Source organism: Trichosurus vulpecula, chromosome 9 (genome assembly GCF_011100635.1).
Source record: "Trichosurus vulpecula isolate mTriVul1 chromosome 9, mTriVul1.pri, whole genome shotgun sequence".
NCBI lineage: Eukaryota > Metazoa > Chordata > Mammalia > Diprotodontia > Phalangeridae > Trichosurus > Trichosurus vulpecula.
Genome location: NC_050581.1, coordinates 176,599,125 through 176,605,111, shown reverse-complemented (window position 1 = coordinate 176,605,111; position 5,987 = coordinate 176,599,125).

Sequence of the window (5,987 nt, the reverse complement as noted above, 5' to 3'; positions counted from 1 at the left end):
CCCACCTCAATACTTACTAACCACGTGACTCTGAGCCAGTCTCTTAACCACTTTATAAAAGAGGGAGTAACTCTAAATCTATGATCCCATGAACCTGCAGATTTCCATGCCTCAGTGTCCTTATCTGTAAAGTGTAGATTTGATGGCCTCTGAGGTTCTCTCAGGCTCTGGATCTATGATCTTGAGTAGAATCATGGGGTCATGGGTCTAGAGTCAGAGAGGACCTAAGGGTCAGCTGGTCAATAAGCATTTATTAAATACCTGTTATGTTCCAGCATAGTACAAAGCACTGAATGACTTTAGGGGCCACTAAGCCCAAATCTATCATTTTATAGATGAGGAAACTGAGGCCCAGAAAAGCTAAGTTGCTTACCCAGTGTCACACAGGAAATTAAATTTGAACCCAGGTCTTCTGACTTCAGAGCCATCCCTCTCTCTACGACATTGTACTGCTTTCCATTTGCAGGAATCATAAATTTAGACCTGGAAAGGACTTTAGAAACCACCTAGTTCGTCCCTTCTTATGAAGGTAAGGGACTTGCACATGGATAGTCAGATTCAAACCCAGACCCTCTGCTTCCAAATCCAGCACACACACACATTATGTCCTTTGATTTTTCCCCACAACCCTGTGAGATTGTACCGGAGATATTTTTATCTCCATTTTGCAGCTGAGAAAAGTAAGATTAAGTGGCTTCTCCATGATGACACAACTACCCAATGTCGCAGGAAAGATTCAAACACCCGGCACCCTCCACTGCACTGACTGTCAAGTCTGACAGCAGTCCCTTGAATAATCTCACAGGAAATGTCCCATGGCCGTGTTCTCAATCCGTTCCGTGGTTCTTTCACGAAGCTACCCTGGACAATTGACATGGCTTCCTCCGGGAAAAAGCTTCCAATGGAAAATTTTCTGGTCAGATTCAGCCTAATGCCAGTGGTAGTTTTCCTTCCCTGGCCATGATTTGCAGCCAGTTCTCTATTATACAAGGCCAGAGTCAAGGTAGAATCATTGGCAGAGGCACATACTCTATTTTTAGCTGGTTTTTTTTTTTTGAAGCAGTGTGAGTTCAATTCTACTCAACAAATACTTATTAAACAATTACTATATGCAAGGCACTGTGCTAGACTTCAGACATACAAAAACAAAAATATGAACCTGTCCTGTCCTCAAAGAGCTTTCTGTCTACTTGAGGGTTGAGTGGGATAGATAACACGGACTTGGAAATGTAAATATAATTTAATTTCAGGAGGGAGAGGACATTTACAACCAGGCATGTTAGGAGAGTCTTCACAGAGCAAGTGGCTCCGAATTAAGCCTTGGAGGAAGTTAGGTATTCTGAGGGCTTTCATTGCAGGTATGGGGGTGCAGTTTGGACAAAGACATGCAGATGGGGAATGGTATGTGCATTTCAGGGAACAGCTGGAAATCCCATCTGAGTGGGCTGTAGGGGGCAAGAAGGGCAGAAATATGAAAGGAATCTTGACAGGGACATGTCAGGTTCTGGAGGCTTTTAAGTACCTGGCTGAAGAATTTGTATTTTTTCCTAGAGGTGATAAAGATTTTTAAAAATCACTGAAGATTTTTGACTGTAAGAATGGTTACCTGAGCTTTGCCTAGACAGTACAATGCAAATCTGAAATTTTTGTAATAGTAGTAGCAGCAACAGCTGCAGTATAGTAGTAGTAGTAGTAGTAGTAGTAGTAGTAGTAGTAGTAGCAGCAGCAATAGTAGTAGTAGTAGCAGTAATAGTAGTAGTAGTGGCAATAGTAGTAGTAGTAGCACTAGTAGTAATAATAGTAATAGCAATAGTAGTAGCAGTAATAGTAGGAGTAGTAATAGTAGTAGTAGTAATAGTAGTAGTAGTAGTAGTAGTAGTAGTGGCAATAATAGTAGTAGTAGTAATAGTAGTAGTAGCAGTAGTAGTAGTAGTAACAGTAGTAGTAGTAGTAACAGTAGTAGTAGTGGTACTAGTAGTAGTAACAATTATTATAGCTAGCATTTAAGGTCTGCAAAGCTCTTTACTCACTTGATCTTCACAACGACTCAGTGAGGCAGTACTATTATTATCCCCATTTTACAGAGGAGGAAATTGAGGTACAGAGAGTTTATAGAACTTGCTCGGGGTCATACTCTTTAAAAACTTCTTAGCAGGAATTCCTTCGAGGATGTTTGCATTTAATGAGGGATCCCTCTATTTTAGCCTGCCTCCCATTCACCATCTGTGCACTGGAGATAGGAATACTTTACTGGAATGTAATGAGGATTAATTTACAAATATTTACAAAATGTTTGGAGATCTGTAGTCTGTGGTACCATGAAAGTGCAAATGTCCTCACATTGTTATTGAATGAATGTGTCAACAACTAATTTTTTTTAAAACACACAGTAGCTTCAGATGAGGAAGGAACAGCCACCATGGAATCAAGACCTCATTTTCAAGTGACTCAGAAATGGGAGCCACTAACCCGTGCCTAAAGGACCCAGGGAGCTCAGGTTGACTTCAAAAACCACATATTAACATTACCTATGTTTCCTTGTTTTTTTCTTTGTTTTGTTCAATATTTCCCAATTACACTTTACTCTGATTTGGGCTGTTTGAAGAGTGTTGTGGGACTGTGCGTGTTTGACACCTGCGTTAGTGATTCTAAAATCAGACAGAGTTAGGTTTAGAAGCCTGCTCTTCTACTTATTAGCTGTGTGACCCTGGGCAAAGTAAGTTAACCTCTCTGAGCCTCAGGCAACTCTAAGATATTCACTCCTCTAAGCCTCTGGCAACTTTAAGGTTATAAATTATTCATGGTTTGAAATCTGCCCCCAAAGTGAGGCTTCCCAAATAAGTTCTTAAGGTATTGATGGATGACAAGTGAAGAGACAGTAGGAAGGTAGGTAGGTGGACTGATAGCTAGATGAGAGATTAGAGATAAAAGAGATTAGATAGATGGACAAACAGATAGACAAACACATACAGATGGATAGGTAAACAGATTAGATAGGCAGACAGACAGCTAGAGGGTAGACAGATTAGAGATAGACAACAGATAAAAAGAGAAATTAGACAGATGGACAGACATACAGATAGATGAATAGATAGATAGATAGATAGATAGATAGATAGATAGATAGATGGATGGACAGACAGACATACAGGTGGATAGATAGATAGATAGATGAATAGATAGAGGAATAGATAGATGGACAGACATACAGATAGATGGATATGGACAGACAGATATGGATAGACAGAGATAAATAGATGGATAGATCTAGATGGACATACAGATAGACAGATGGACAGAGAGATGGACGGACAGATATAGATAGACAGATATACATGGATAAACAGATTAGATAGAAAAATAGGCAGATATCGATAGATAGATGGATAGATTGTTCTATCATAGATTTAGGGCTAGAAGGGTCCTTAGAGGTAAATGAGTCCAAGCCCCTGATTTTATGGATGAGGAAAAAGAGGCACAGAATAGTGGAGTGGCTTGCCCAGAATCACATTAAGTAACTGAAGAGGGATTTGAGCCCAGGCCTTTCTGACTCCACATCTGCTCCTGCCTCTCAGGAAACATCAGATCCTGAAAGACAGAACTGATTCAGGGGCCTTCAAGCTAACACTGTCCCAGCTGAGCTATTTCAACCACCTAGTTTAGATGCCAGTCTCCAGGAGCCCAGAGACCTTAAGTGACTCACCCAAGGCCACACAGGTAAAATAACTGACAGAGGGGGATCTGAGCCTAGAGGATCAGTTGCTCCAAAGCACTTCCTAGTTTGGAAGGGGTTTCAGAAGCCAGCAGCAGGACTGGAATTCAGGTCTTTGGATTCCCAACCTAGTACCCTTTCATTACCCTACTATAGCCTCTGTGTTTTCTACTGAAGTGTTACAGAAGAGAGGAAAGAAGTTTTTAACAAATATAAGTTTATTGGTAATTATTTACCAAGCATTTTCCATGTTCCAGGCACTCTAAGTGCTACCTACTGGCCTCAAGCCCCACAAAACTCCCAAATGTGGCCAGAACCAGACTAAAATATAATTGAGAAGTGTTTAACAACGACAACAAAAATCAATAAAAATACTATACAACATGGATGATGTTAATATGTGGTTTTCAAAGTCAATGTGCAACCCTCAGGAATTTGTCTCTATTTGAATTTGATACCACTGACTTAAAGTATTATATAAATCATCCTGATCATAATTAAATGGAATTCAAATCAAGCCAATTCAATTGAAAGCAGTCAATATTTATATTTATTAAATGCCTATGTGTTGTTTTCTGAAAATACAAAGATACATTCTCTTCTCTCAAGAAGACTGAATTCTTTGGGAAATCGAAGGGATGCCCATCAACTGGGAAACGTGTGCAAGATGTGGTATATGATTGTGATGGAATATTATTGTGCTATAAGAAATGACAAGAAAGATGACTTCAGAAAACATGGAAAGACTCATATGAACTGATGAGCAGAACCAGGACAACGCTGTATGCGGTAACAGCAATATTGTATGTACAACAAAGAATTGTAAATGACTGACTTAGCTATTCTCAGCAATATAATGATTGAAGACAATCCCAAAGGACTAATTCTATCCACCTCCAGGGAAAGAACTGGTGTTGTCTGAATGCAGACTGAAGCCTGCTATTTTTTTTACTTTCTTTCTTTCATTCTTTTGCTTTTATTTGAATCTTCTTGTATGAAATGACTAGAAAGAAAATGTTTTTCATGATTGCGCATGTGTAACCTGTATCTGACTGCTTACCATCTCTGAGAGGGAAGATGGGAAGGAGGGATAGAATTTGGAACTCAAAACTTAAAAGAAATGTTTAAAAAGTTTTAACATGTAATTGGGGAAAAATAAAATATATTTTTTAAAAAGACTGAAAAAAGAAGATTGAATTCTTCTGGGCACAAGGGGATCTAGCATAGACACATAAACAAATACAAAATAAATAAATAAGTGCAGAAGTCCTCTGCTGCCTCAATCTAACATTCTTAATTAATTCCAAGAAAAGCTAGTATTGAGTCAAATGTCTTTACAAAGAGCAGGAAGTTCTATAAAAATAATGTTAGAAATGGACAAGCACCCAAATGATGTTATATCGGAATTACACGACTTTCCAGGCTTATTACATGTGATTTCCCTTCATTTGTTCATCATTAGTCAGTTAACAAACATTTATTTAAGAACTACAGTGCCTCCTCCTACGTTCAACTCAACTGTCCTAATTGCTATTCCCTATACATCACACTCCAAATCCCATCTCCCACCTCTATATTTTGCACTGACTGTGCCGGATGCCTGGAATGCACTCCCTTCTTCTATCTCTCAGAATCCCCAGCTTCCTTCAAAGCTCTGCTCCAAGGCTACCTCCTCCATGAGTCCCCTCCTGCCCCCTATAGATGAAATTACTTTGCATCTACCTCCTATACATGGTTTACTTGTAAATGTCTAAGTTGGTTTCCTACTCCTGACCTCCTATAGAGTATAAACTCCTACAAGTCAGAAGCTGTTTTGCCTTTTTTTGTCTTTATATTGCCAGCACCCAACAGCACCTGGCACATAGTAGGTACTTACATTATAAGTGCTTGTTGATGAATTAGACAACAGTGTCAGCCAGGGAAAACCTCTGAAGGATATGTTTGCAGTTTCTCATAAGATTTTCCCCAAGGCACAAGGGCACAAACAAGCTTTTAATAAATATTGGTTGGATCGAATTGAAGGGATCATTAGGGAAGGGAGTACGTCGATTGAGTTCAGTCTTACTTGGACTATACAATATAATTCAATTCTGCAAACAGTTATAAAACTCCTACTATGCACCAGGCACTGTGCTGGAAACAAAAATATAATAGTCATCATCCTAAAGAAGCTTACATTGGCAGGGGGTGGAGGAGGGGTCCTTGTCCAATAAATCAGTAAATAAGAAATAATTGCAAGGCAATTTGGTTGGGTGGAGGAATATTAACAACTGGG